Source organism: Tamandua tetradactyla, chromosome 21, assembly GCF_023851605.1.
Source record: "Tamandua tetradactyla isolate mTamTet1 chromosome 21, mTamTet1.pri, whole genome shotgun sequence".
Lineage (NCBI taxonomy): Eukaryota > Metazoa > Chordata > Mammalia > Pilosa > Myrmecophagidae > Tamandua > Tamandua tetradactyla.
In genome coordinates, this window is record NC_135347.1 from 48,415,527 (window position 1) to 48,428,142 (window position 12,616).

The following is a 12,616-nucleotide window of genomic DNA, read 5'->3' on the forward strand; positions in this document are numbered from 1 at the left end:
CCAACCCCTCTATCATAGTACTTTGCTGGGAAATTCTGGACTTGAAACAGAGAATGGATTCACAGCTTCTAGATAATTTTAAATAACACTTAAACTGCACTTTTAAAACATATGGACATTCATTTCACGATGGTGGATTCAGCACATGCTTTTGTTTCTCACTCTGTATCATTCATGGACCAGCCAAGAAAGCAAGCTATTTCAGGATTTTTAAACAAAAGGAATTTAATACAGGGGTTAGTTACCACTTTGCAGAAATACGAAGAAAGGAAACATTAGACAGTGAGATCAAGAGATTAATAACAGCAAGAAGCCATTCTTTATAAGCTCTGGCAACAGAGCTCAGAAGTTAGACCCTTCCAACTGTAGGGCCTGTGAACCTAAAAAGGGGGGTGGGGGTAGAAAGTGGGTGCTGAAGCCAGAGGAGACAGGATTTGGTGAGGTTATACTTATGTACCCCAGAAAAAACCACGTTCATTCCTTTGTGTGTGAACCCACTATAAACAGGACCTATTGAAGATGTTATTTTTACTTACGGTAGTGGCCAACTGAATCAGGATATGTCTTGAACCAATCACTGGAGGTCATATGGAACAGGCTACAGGGAGAAAATCATCACTGATGGACAAGTAAAAGCTGGAAATCAATGGAATGCAGGAGAAAGGAGAAGAGGCCACCATGTGTATTGCCACATAATGGAAAAGCCAAGGTATTTATCTTAGCAACCAGAAAACTAAGACTATTTCTAGAGATGCCAAAAAAAAAAAAAAAGCAGAGAGAAAGGAGGGGAAATATTCTGGCTTTCCCCCTCCTCCAAACTTTCAGTCTTCTGCCAGTGCCTCTCAATTGGTCAAACCTACCTGGAAGTAGACAGGGAATCTAGCAGGTATAGTCCTCTGGAACATAGAGCAGAGGAGGAAAAAGGCAGGGCTGCATCTGAGAGCAACTCTTCCATTAAAATCCCCAAAACTATACATATGAAATGCATGTAAATAGTTGCATTTGAAAATAAGACACAGTATCCAGAAGACCAAACCTGTGATAAACCTATGAAAGCTGGAAAGCAGATGGGATCGAATTGAAGAGGAAATTGTAGGTCAGGGTGTGTGCAGGGGAGCAGATTATGAGAGTAGCACGAATGGTGTGCCCCAGACAGAGGCAGAGGAATTCAAGAATGGTTGGGGTTTGGGCAATGAATAGGATCTTTTTTTTTTTTTGCTGAAATGCTCACTGAACTCTTGCATCTCCCTAACTTGGACCACAAAACTCTGACAGGGAGTCTGCCTCCAGTTAGGAACAATGGAAACGGGCATTGTGGTTGAGGAGATAGGGTAGTGCTGTCATTGGTTGGATAAATGAGAGCATGATCATGAGAACTTGCCCCTTTTCTCACTGAAAACAGTCTGGCATGCATGCTGCAGCAGCAATTCTCACTTTCTCCCAAAACAGATGCAGCAGGCAGCCTACCATGGACTCTAAATGATGAAGAAAATATACATGTATTACGCATGATAAAAAAATATACACATGCAGAGAGCTCAAAAGGGAAGCAATATACTCAATACCCAAGGAAACAGTTAACAGAGCAACCAGAATAGAACATTAAAATATATAAAATAGATATTGTAATATCATAAATAAGGAAGGATCTTGTGTCTGTGAAATTAGAACAGGTAGTCAAGAAATAAAAATGACAGAGTCCAAATACATTATTACCCATGATGACTATCGATGAGAGAGGATGGAAAAGAGATTTGCTTTATAGAGAGTGCAAGTTTAATTCATTTTTCAATGATAAGTCACCTATTAAAAGTGAAAAACTCAGTTTAGATTTTTAAAAATTGTGCATGTTTACTTATTTAGCTATTATTATGTTTTTTAATACGCTGTATGGTAGGGTCACATTTCATTATTTTTCCATGTGAGTATCACAGTATTCAACCATTCGTTGAATTTGTTTGTTTTGCTTGTGTTTGGTTTTTTTGGGGGGAAAGTGCATGGACCAGGAATCGAACCTGGGTTTCCCATATGGCAGGTGAGAATTCTACCACTGAACTACCCTTGCAACCCTGTGTATATTTATTTTTTTATTTATCTTTTTTTTCTGGGGGGGGGGGGGGCGGTGCATGGTCTGGTCCTTGTCTCCCGCATGGAAGGTGAGCATTCTACCACTGAACCACCTGTGCACCCTATTTATTTATTTTTTATTTATTTATTTATTTATTTATATTTTTTTTACGTGGGCAGGCACCAGGAACCGAACCTGGGTCCTCGGGCTTGGCAGGCAAGCATTCTTACCTGCTGAGCCACCGTGGCCCGCCCTCTATTTATTTTTAATGAGGCAAACTAAAAGCATTTCTACAGTTAGACATAGGAACCAAGTTGAGTGGTTCAACAGGAAATATAACTTCTATATTTTTGGTGCAAGCAATGAGAATATGAAACTCTTTAAAATTAAATTCTCCCCATCTCAGTATACAATGATATTAGAATGCCATTCCTGTGAAAAAACACTTTTTTTTTTTTTAGCATATTTTGCTTTCAGTGCTTTGCTTCTCAGTGACTTTACTAAGTGTGTTGTATGTGTGCTTCATCAAAGTCATACTATAGATGAAGGGTCCCATCCTGCCATCAGTTTCATCTAAGATGCCCCAAAACATCATGGGAGCTCAGAGCTTAGCAGGACAGATTTCTAGGTTATCAGAAAAGCCTTAAAAGTGAATGAATATAAAATCCACAGAGATGTCTCAGTAACATGGCTAGATTCATTGATGTGGGTTTCCCCTTCTCTCAATGTTGTAAATGTTGATCTCCCTCTTTTTCTCACTTTTAACATGACAGGAACCATTATAATTCTGATTACAAGAGTAGAGTTTCCTGTACTTCATCAAACTTAAGATGCACATTTTTATCTTTGAAATTTTATCTTTGAAATTTTATCTTTGAAATGAGAAGTCATCTTATAATTGACAGCATGTCAGCCTAATTAGTAAACTTTCTTTTTTCACTGGCATGCAAATCGGGGTGAAACTTATAGTCGATGGCATCTTAGAGTCAATGAAATTTGGTTTTTATTTGCATGTTTATTTTCATCAACACATCTTACATGTGACCATCTTGATAATTATTCTAGCCATCATCCATTGTCCACGGGATGAGTGTGTGTTTGGGAGTGTTTGTCTGCTAGAATTTGTTTTTTTGCAGTAAAAGTTTCCAGATGCATATTTTATAGAATACTATAAGCCATGATTCCTAACCTTGACAAATCAGCAGAATAACAAGAGGAGCTTTTAAAGTAAAACAGATTTCTAAGCTCTCCTCCTCAGGTTCTGGTTCAGGATGCAACCAAACATCTGCATTTCTAGAAAGCTCCAGGGTTGTTTTTGCTGATTAGAGAGGTTATAAGAACCATGCTACAGATGAGGGAAGCAAAAGACGAATATGTATCTTCTCTATGGAAGCACATAAAAACTTTAATATTGAAATACATCTGTCTTAAAGTGGAGCAAGAAAAATCTACCAAAATTGAGCTCTTTCACATCTATACATTCTGTTGTTTTATAAAACAATTTATGTTGTATCTTTAGCACATTTGCCTAGGATTAATAAATCAACTATGAGATTCAAAAAATATTAAAAAATGAGTTTGCAGTAGCAAAGTTCAAATAGAATTCTAACCTGGGAAAATGAAATGAGATTTCAACTCTGTTTTAGTTTGCTAAAGCTGCCGAAATGCAATATACCAGAAATGGGTTGGCTTTTATAAAGGGGATTTATTAAGTTAGAAGTTTACAATTCTAAGGCCTTAAAAATGTCCAAACTAAGGCATCCAGAGAAATGGATCAAATACCTTGGTTCCGAAGAAAGGGCCAGATGATGCCCGGGTTTCCAGATGTCACGTGGCCAGTATCTGCTGGTCCATGTTCCTGGTTCTGTGGCTTCCTCTCAAAGCATCTGTGGGCCTTCATTTAGCTTCTCTGGGGCAAAACTCTGGGTTCTCGCTTGCTTAGCATCTCACTGGAAAGTACATAGCTGGGCTCTGCATCTCCAAACATCCATGTCTCGATGTCTGCTCTCTTCTCTACTCCAAGCATCTCCAAATATCTATGTCTCTGCCAGCTCTGAACTTTCTCCAGAATATTTCCCCTTTTAAAGGATTCTAGTGAACTAATCAAGACACACCACAAATGAGCAGAGTCACATCTCTATCTAGTCAAAAGGTCACACCCACAATTGAGTGGATTACATCTCCATGGAAGCAATCTAATCAAAGGGTCCCACCCTACAATATTGAAACAGGATTAAGAGAACAAGGCTTTTCTGGGGTATATAACAATTTCAAACCTGCAGAAACTCACTTCAATTTCAATGTACGTTTTATGTTGCCTCCATGGCTTAAGGCACATCGATCTCACTAAATATTATGGAATTGCTAGAACCTGAAACACTGACTTTATTTAGTTTTGATAGGCTTCATTGCACATGAGAAGGCATGATTTACTGGAAAGCACCAGGAATCACAAGAGAACTGCCATTAGCTCTGTGACCTTAGGCAAGTCACTTAATTTCTTTCGGCCCCAATTTTCTCACCTATTAAATCATTAGGTAACATTAGGTGACCCCTAAGTTTTCTTCCATATAACTAAGGTTATATGGTTTTTGTGATCTGGATGAAGGCAAAGCCATATGATATTTACAACTTATTGGCAGGAACTATTAATTTGCAATGTGAAAATGAGGCGACTTCGCTGTTGGTGATCTGTGATGGTTCAGTGCACTAATAAATGGGTCTCAGAAAGAATTCCAAGTGAACATAATTTCAAGAAAGAAAAGATTAGGAACTTAGAGAATTCTACATACTAATTTGAATGAATTTTAAAAACTGATGTGATCCTTACGGTAGAATTAAACTAGGAACTATCTTAAAACAAGTAAATTGAGGAGAAACTTCTCAGTCAACTAAAAGATAAAACAATAATTAAATTTAGAAAGGAAAGTGAGAGTAGCAGTGTCAATTTGGATGATGCCACTTGTGGTAGTTAGATTCAGTTGTCAACTTGGCCAGGTGAAAGCACCTAGTTCTGTTGCTGTGGACATGAGCCAATGGTAGGTGAATCTCATCTGTTGTTAATTACATCCGCAGTCGGCTAGGAGGCGTGTCTGCTGCAATGAGTGACGTTTAACTTAATTGGCTTGTGCTTAAATGAGAGATTGCAACGTAGCACAGCCTAGCAGCTTGGCATTCCTCATCTCAGCACTTGCAGCTCAGCCCCGGCCCTTGGAGATGGAGAAAGAAATCACCCCGGGGAAAGTTGTTGGAACCCAGGGGCCTGGAGAGAAGACCAGCAGAGACCATCCTGTGCCTTCCACGTAAGAAAGAACCTCAGTGGAAAGTTAGCTGCCTTTCCTCTGAAGAACCAACAAAATAAATCCCCTTTTATTAAAAGCCAATCCGTCTCTGGTGTGTTGCATTCCGGCAGCTAGCAAACTAGAACACCACTTCTAAGTAACAGAAACCCTTTTGGAACGATAAAAAACTGCATTGGCCTATGCTCCTATCAATCTAGCTGTGCTGAGCAGGCATCATCATGGTTTGACCAGGAAACTGGCTTCATATCTCTGCAGTTCACTTGGCTCTGCCTCCTTCTATGTTTCGGCTTATCTCACGTGCATATATCTCACCATCCAGAGCTAGAGAGAGGTATCTTCGTCCTCTTCCCTCCACCATGGAGTCAAGGCCTGAGCTTCACTCTGAACCAGCCCAAACCGATCACTGAAATCACATGGATGTCCTCTCCTGATTGACTTAGGTCTAGTTCACTGTTTCTTCTTCAACCACTCGGAATTATCTTGGATGAATCGCCACCGGTCAGAGCCCTCACCTGGACTAAAGTATAGACTAAAGTATAGACTAACAATAGCACAGAAGTTAAAAGCATTAACTTTGAATAGTAAAGGGAAGCCAGTATGTATGAATTTTATCTAACATGGGTGAACGTAATAGCAGAGTGGTTAAGAGTTTGAGTCAGATGCACCGGTTTAAAGCTCACTCAGTTTATGGCCCGTCCTCCATTTATGCTATAGGCACAATGATATCTGTCATGGTGGTTTTATTTTGTGAGAATTACATGAGATAATGTATGGGAAGTGTTTCCCGGAGTTAGCTGTAGATGCTTCTTTGATGTCAGTCATAGCGATATACTGATGAAACTGTTAAAAACACAAAAGACAGTCATTTTGAAAGAGGTGCAAATTAAGATAAAAGAAAAGAAAAGGAATTCTTAATGGTAATTGTGTCAGTGAAAACTATGAAAACTCAATTTAAAAGCAAAAACAGAAACACCTGCACTCAAATAATTTTTGTGCCCAAAACCAGAAAAGTGATATTTCTTTCCCAAATGCACTCAGAGTCTGCAGCTGTAATATCCTGCTTTGTTTAGGGCATTTTATACAGCTCAGAAAAGATATTGGTTAACTGTCGGTAAAGGACTGAGGTATGAGGAAAGATGAAAAGGGAAATGCAATATTTTAATTGTTAGGCAAATCTTCTTAACTGTCAGAGCCGATAATCTGCCTAAGGAAGTAGTGGAACTCTCAACATTTTGGGATCCTAAAAATAAAATTGGATAAAATGAGTATCTAATTCACCCAGAACCAGCCAGGCATAATACAGGCACATGAATGAGCGCTGGATAAATTAAGTTCTAAAAATTATTGCCCGTTAAGTAATTCACCGAATATGGATTGAATACCATCAAAACACTGTTCTAGGGGCTTTAAATGCATTAGTAAACAGAAAAGACAAAAGTGCCTGCCTTTCTGACTCTTACATTCATATTAACTTTCTAAGTAAATGATTTCTTAATGTCAGCGTTCTCTTCTCTTAGAAACACAAATTATCTGAGGGATTCTTAATTTCCCATAGGCTAGAAAATCAAGTTGTTTTAATAGCAATCCCCAGAGTTTAATTAAATAAAAACAAATTATGTGAAACAGTAGCATTGAAAATAGAACTAAAACTAAAAGTCTGTCAATTGTCAACATGTAATTATCCACAGCAATTTTGACTTCTGAAATATGTTAATATTTCTCTTTAAAATTCTTGTAATTTCCTTATATTTGTGGTGTTTATTATTGGCCATTGAGATACAGTTACTTCATCCATGGTAGATTGGGCAGTGGCAGCTTTACTCAAGGTTGCATCCTTTGCACAGTATCTTGCAAAAGTTAGGTGACAGTAAGTATCTCCTGAATGGAAGGGTAAGATGAAGCCTGCCATGATGTCATGGGGTTAAAAATATAATAATTTGTTTAATATCTGTGACAGAATTCCTCTTGGTAAGAAAACTGTATTTGTTTGGAAAAATATACCTTGATGGTTTGAAGTAAAAAGTTCAATCCAAGGAATGTGAGTCAGGATTGCTTGCTACTCTGGAGATGTCTGAACAAAGAAAGAAGAGAGTGAGTGGGTACGTCCAGGACAATGGCAGAACACAGTGTAAAATGTGACGTGACCGTTCCTATGACTTTTGTGAAACTTTGGGGAAGTTTTAGAAAGCATGAAATTGTTGGATTGAATTGATCTTTTGTGGAAATTAGCTAATTTTGTATCGAGGTTAGCAGGAGCTGGAAACGAGGCAGCATGCTCAGATTTAGACAGATTAGTGTATACATTGCCAGGATTTGGTGGAAAGCATGGAGAGGATTTTAAACCGTCCCAGGTCGAGAAAACCAGGACTGAATGCCAAGTTTACCTAACACTTGGTTGGGAGTATGTAAGTGAAGACAGGGAGATACCCCATTGATTGATTGAGAATTGCAGGTAGAGAGAGAAGAAGGCAGCAAGCTAGCAAGTGCCTTACAATAAATATGAGCAAAACTACAATACATCTCTTCCCTGCTTGGCAGATCTGTCCTTCAATAATTCAGCCAACTATGCCTGTAGGTCCTCAGGCTAAGCATTTAGAGTCAATGTTTAAGATGTAGTGATAGATATACAGTGACCTTTCCATACATTTTTGCTGATTGATAATAGCGGCTGATATATAGAGAGCACTTTACTATATATCATGTATGTAATCACTTGCAAGCAGTATCTTTTTTAATGCTTACATCAACCCTGGGAGTAGCATACTCTTATTCTCATTTTACTGTTGAGGGAACTGAGACTTTAAAAGGTTAATTCATTTTAGTAACACCACACAACTAGAAAGTAGTAAAGTAGGGGATATTTTTGTTTTCCTGAGGTGAGGATTTGAACCGTGGCAGTCTAACTACAAAACCTGTGTTCTTAGATATCAGGCTTTATTAACTGCACATCCCTGAAAGCCCAATATTTCATATTAAGACAGAGAGAGTGATAGATGTTGAAGAGTGTATTTAGTTTCCAGATCAAAGAAATGTGACCTGGATCTGTATGCTGCATTCCAACTGCAGGACCAAGTGTCATGCAATTTTTTCAAAGATGATAGGCAGTTAGTAAGTGTTCTAAATGCTTTCTGTAGCCTGAATAATAATATATGTAGTGACGTAAATCTTAGTCATTGTTTTAGCTTGTAAATGCTGCCAGAATACAATATATCAGAAACAGAATGGCTTTTTAAAAAGGGGGAGTTTTTTAAGTTGCAAGTTTGCAGTTCTAAGGCCATGAAAATGTCCAAACTAAGGAACCCAGGGAAAGATACCTTGATTCAAGACAGGCCAATGGGTCCAGAACACCTCTCTCAGCTGGAAAGGCACATGGCAGCATTTGCTAGCTTTCTTTCCTCATTTCATAAGGCTTTCCCAGGAGCATTGTACTTCTGCATATCCAAAGATTTCTGGCTTTGTGGGCTCTAAAGCTTTTTCCAAATGGTTCCCCTTAAAGGGCTCTAGTAAGCAACCCCACTTAGAATGGGTGAAGATACATCTCCACGGAAACCATCTAATAAAAAATTCACTACCCACAATGGGGTGGGTCACCTCTCCATAGAAACAACCAAAAAGCTCCCACCCAGCAATACTGAATGAGAATTAAAGCACATGGCTTTTCTGGGGGTACAGAACAGATTCAAACAAGTACAGTAATCAAAACCAAGCACCCGACATACCAGGCTGACAGTGAATCCTGTCACTACTGGGTTTCCTTCCCCAGAGAGGTTTCATGCTTTGTGCAGCACCAGAGCACGGGGAGACCCCTATGTTCTCACTGGTCACCACTGGGAGGTCCAGCTCCTGTGATCCTTTCATGTCCAGTTGCTTTGTGGCTCCTGGGCTGAAAGGATTCTGGTGCATGGACTAACCAAAATGGGGTCTTCAGCAGCTTCTGTTTTCATCCCTGTAAAAACTTCATCCTGAGACCTGATGTTTGCATATTTTTGCTTTTACCTGTCCAGTAATTATTCTTCCATTTTTGGTAACAGCACCTCGATTTCCTTTGGCAATTTACATCTCTTCTTTACCCTTGGTTCATAAGGTTTAGATAGCAGTGATCTTTCTAGAAATGGACACATAGCTGAATACTGACCAATGAGAGCATTTCATCCCTTCGACCTCAATGATTGGTTAAGAGATGAGCAGGAGACCAAAGAGAGGTGAGAAGGACCCAATGCACAACTGTGGAACTGTGGGGATAGAGACTGTCCCTTTGCTAGGGCTATGGATAGCCAGGGAGAGAGCCTGCATGAAAACGAAACCAGCTAAGTTATACAGAGAAGATAGGATGTAACAAATGAGTATGAATGCTAAATCATTAAATTGATATCTCTTTTAGTCTCCAGTATTTTAGAGCAGCTAGAAGTAAAAACCCAAAATTGTGGAAGTGTAATGCATGTCAAATTCTGAAATATGTTCTACAACTAATTGTGGTGCTGTGCTTCGAAATTTATGGCTTTTTTTTGTATATATGTTATTCTTCACAAAAAAAGAAGAAAAAATTGATTGTGATGATAAAAAATATTTAAGTCCTCTAACCTCCTATATTCTGGAGCAACTAGAAGGAAGAATATGAGAGGACTGTATGGTGACCCATGACAAGCTCTGGGATCTGTCTTGTAACTACTTGTTGAAGAGTGCTTTGAAAACTACTGCTTTTTTATTTCTTTGCTTTGCATATATGTTATACTATAAATTTAAAAAGTTAAAAAAAAAAAAAAATGAAACTAGCCAAAGGAAAGCAGAGCTCAGACAGGGACAGAAATAGATAACATCATTTGAGTTTTGGTTCTAGCTGTGCTTGGACCTTCCAGGTGAGCCAATAAATAAGCTTTTGTGATGATTCAACTTTGTGTTGCAATTGACCAAGTTCTCACTGAGAGTCTTTACTGATTCACCAAGCTCCATTCTTAGAATGTAAGAGAGGAAAATATTAAAAAGTCAACAAAATATATAGTAAAATCTCAGAAATTATCCTTCCACATATATCTGACACATACAGTTTAAGGGTTTATTTGGACTATGTGGAAGTAGCTTGTTGTTCCAAATTAATGATATTTCCAGAGTTTAGATAGCTTAATTCAAAAAGAGTAAATTAATAAAAAATGATTTGATTCTTTCCTCAGATTTTCTGAATGTATTCTTTTACGTTTTCTTTCTGTTATATAGATTAAGAAATGAACTATGTAAAAATAGACACTGTAACTACTGCAATTTATATATTTAAAACATTTATTCTTTGCCAAAAGGTGCAAACCACAAGGATGATGTGTGGATATTTCAGTTGTTTCAGTCATATATCACCTTGGCAATATTATTCATTTGCTCCTGCACTGTTAGGCCTTCATTCATGTCATATATTCTAATAAATTGTCCCTCAACTATTACAGTGGTGTATTTTTAAAAAATAGTCAGTTATATAGAAAAATAGAAAAATTCCATTTTTGATTTCTTCATTGTTTAGACTCCCCGACAAATGACCTTACATTTTCAAATATATGTGGGATGACATAATTAAAAAAAAAGTTATTTCAAAGACATAGTGATTTCATAATACATCTGACTTAATGTATTGTCCTTTTAAAATTTATTTTTGTTTTTTTTCATCATTTATTGTCTTAATCAACAACTACTATACAGAGTTCTACTGTGTTTTTATTCTATTATATTTTTACCTTGGGTAGGAAGAGATCCTCAGCACTGAGGAGCTGGAACCCCTGACGGAGAGATTTCAGTGGTGCTTGGTTAGGTGAACTACAGAGATGCACTTAATGCCTCCAGGCTCACCATGGGCAAACCCTCAGCAGGTCAAAGTCATGGCTTTGGAGACACAAGTTACTTCTTGTGAATAAGGCCTTTTGTTAAGGAATTTCCCTTCTTATGCTAAACGTTTTCTTCACTTAAAGCCCTCAGAAATGAAAACATTTTAGCTTCCTATCAGAGAAAATCAACCAACTTCAGCTAAGCCCCTTCGGTTCAGCATCCCAGATAATAGCATGAAAGTCGACACATTTACTAACTTGAACAAATGAATTAAAAAAGAAGATGCAACCATCACCTTCTGTGGAGACTACCTATGACTCAGAATTAAGTAATTTTAGGATTAAGTTTTGTCAGTTTCCCCTCACACCTCTCCTCTGAGGGGAAAATTAATCTGATGCTGATATCCCAAAGATATACAGTAAGCACTAATACATTTTAATCCACGGATGATGAAAGGTGCTTTATGTGTCGTTTTCCTGCCTTGATCTATTTGCAGTAAGCCCCCAGGGAGACATTTCTGTACCACTGTTACCTCTGCCTGCAGGTAACTGCTTTGGAACTCAAACACATTTATCTGGACTGGAAATAGAAGAGTCGGCAAATTTGCGACAACACATCGAGGATAAGATGCTTTAAGTAGCTAACAATTCACTTTAAAACATTGCTATAGTTTTTGTATTACTTATAAGAGAAAAACAATCCCTTTGCAAAAACATCTAAAAGTTTTTTTTAAAAAAACATATAACAGTATTTTTTAAAAGTAGATTTTCTGAAATCCCAAAAGCCAATGACAGCCACCATTGCGCTGATGTACGTCCTTTGACAGTGCATGCACACATACGCACGTTCACAAGTGTATGATGGCAGCAAGTACTTTTAAGAAGAAAACTAATAATCTTGAAAAATCATTTTACCATGATATTCCAGATCATTTTGTGGTTAACAAGAGAGGATAATAAATTCATCAAGAAACTAGGATATTATTTTGCAAACTATGCTCAGAAAAATACACAGAGATACCTACTATGACTTGTGTTCCTCGGCCAGCGGCTATGGGAAGTCCCAGTTAGAAGCTCTTACCACATTGTTAGCCCAGAAGAAGCAGCAGTATTGCCTGTGTGTTTGCAGGCTATTCTGTAGCACAATGAAAACAAATACACAGAGTCATCTTTGTCCATTCCTTCTTTTCCATATCGTACATCCAAATAATTACAACATTCTAATAATTTACCCCATGGGTCTCTATGGGTGTCTTCAATTTTAAACTCTCCTTTATGTCCTTAATTCAACTGTCTATACCAGTTATTAGTTTTAAATTTGTGGCATTTTGTCTACTGACTACAATTTGAGCTCATGAGTGGGAGTGGGGAGTAAAGAGAGGTCTTCTGGATCTAGTTAATTTATTTTTGCAAAGGCAGGAGATCAGGGAATGACAGAACCA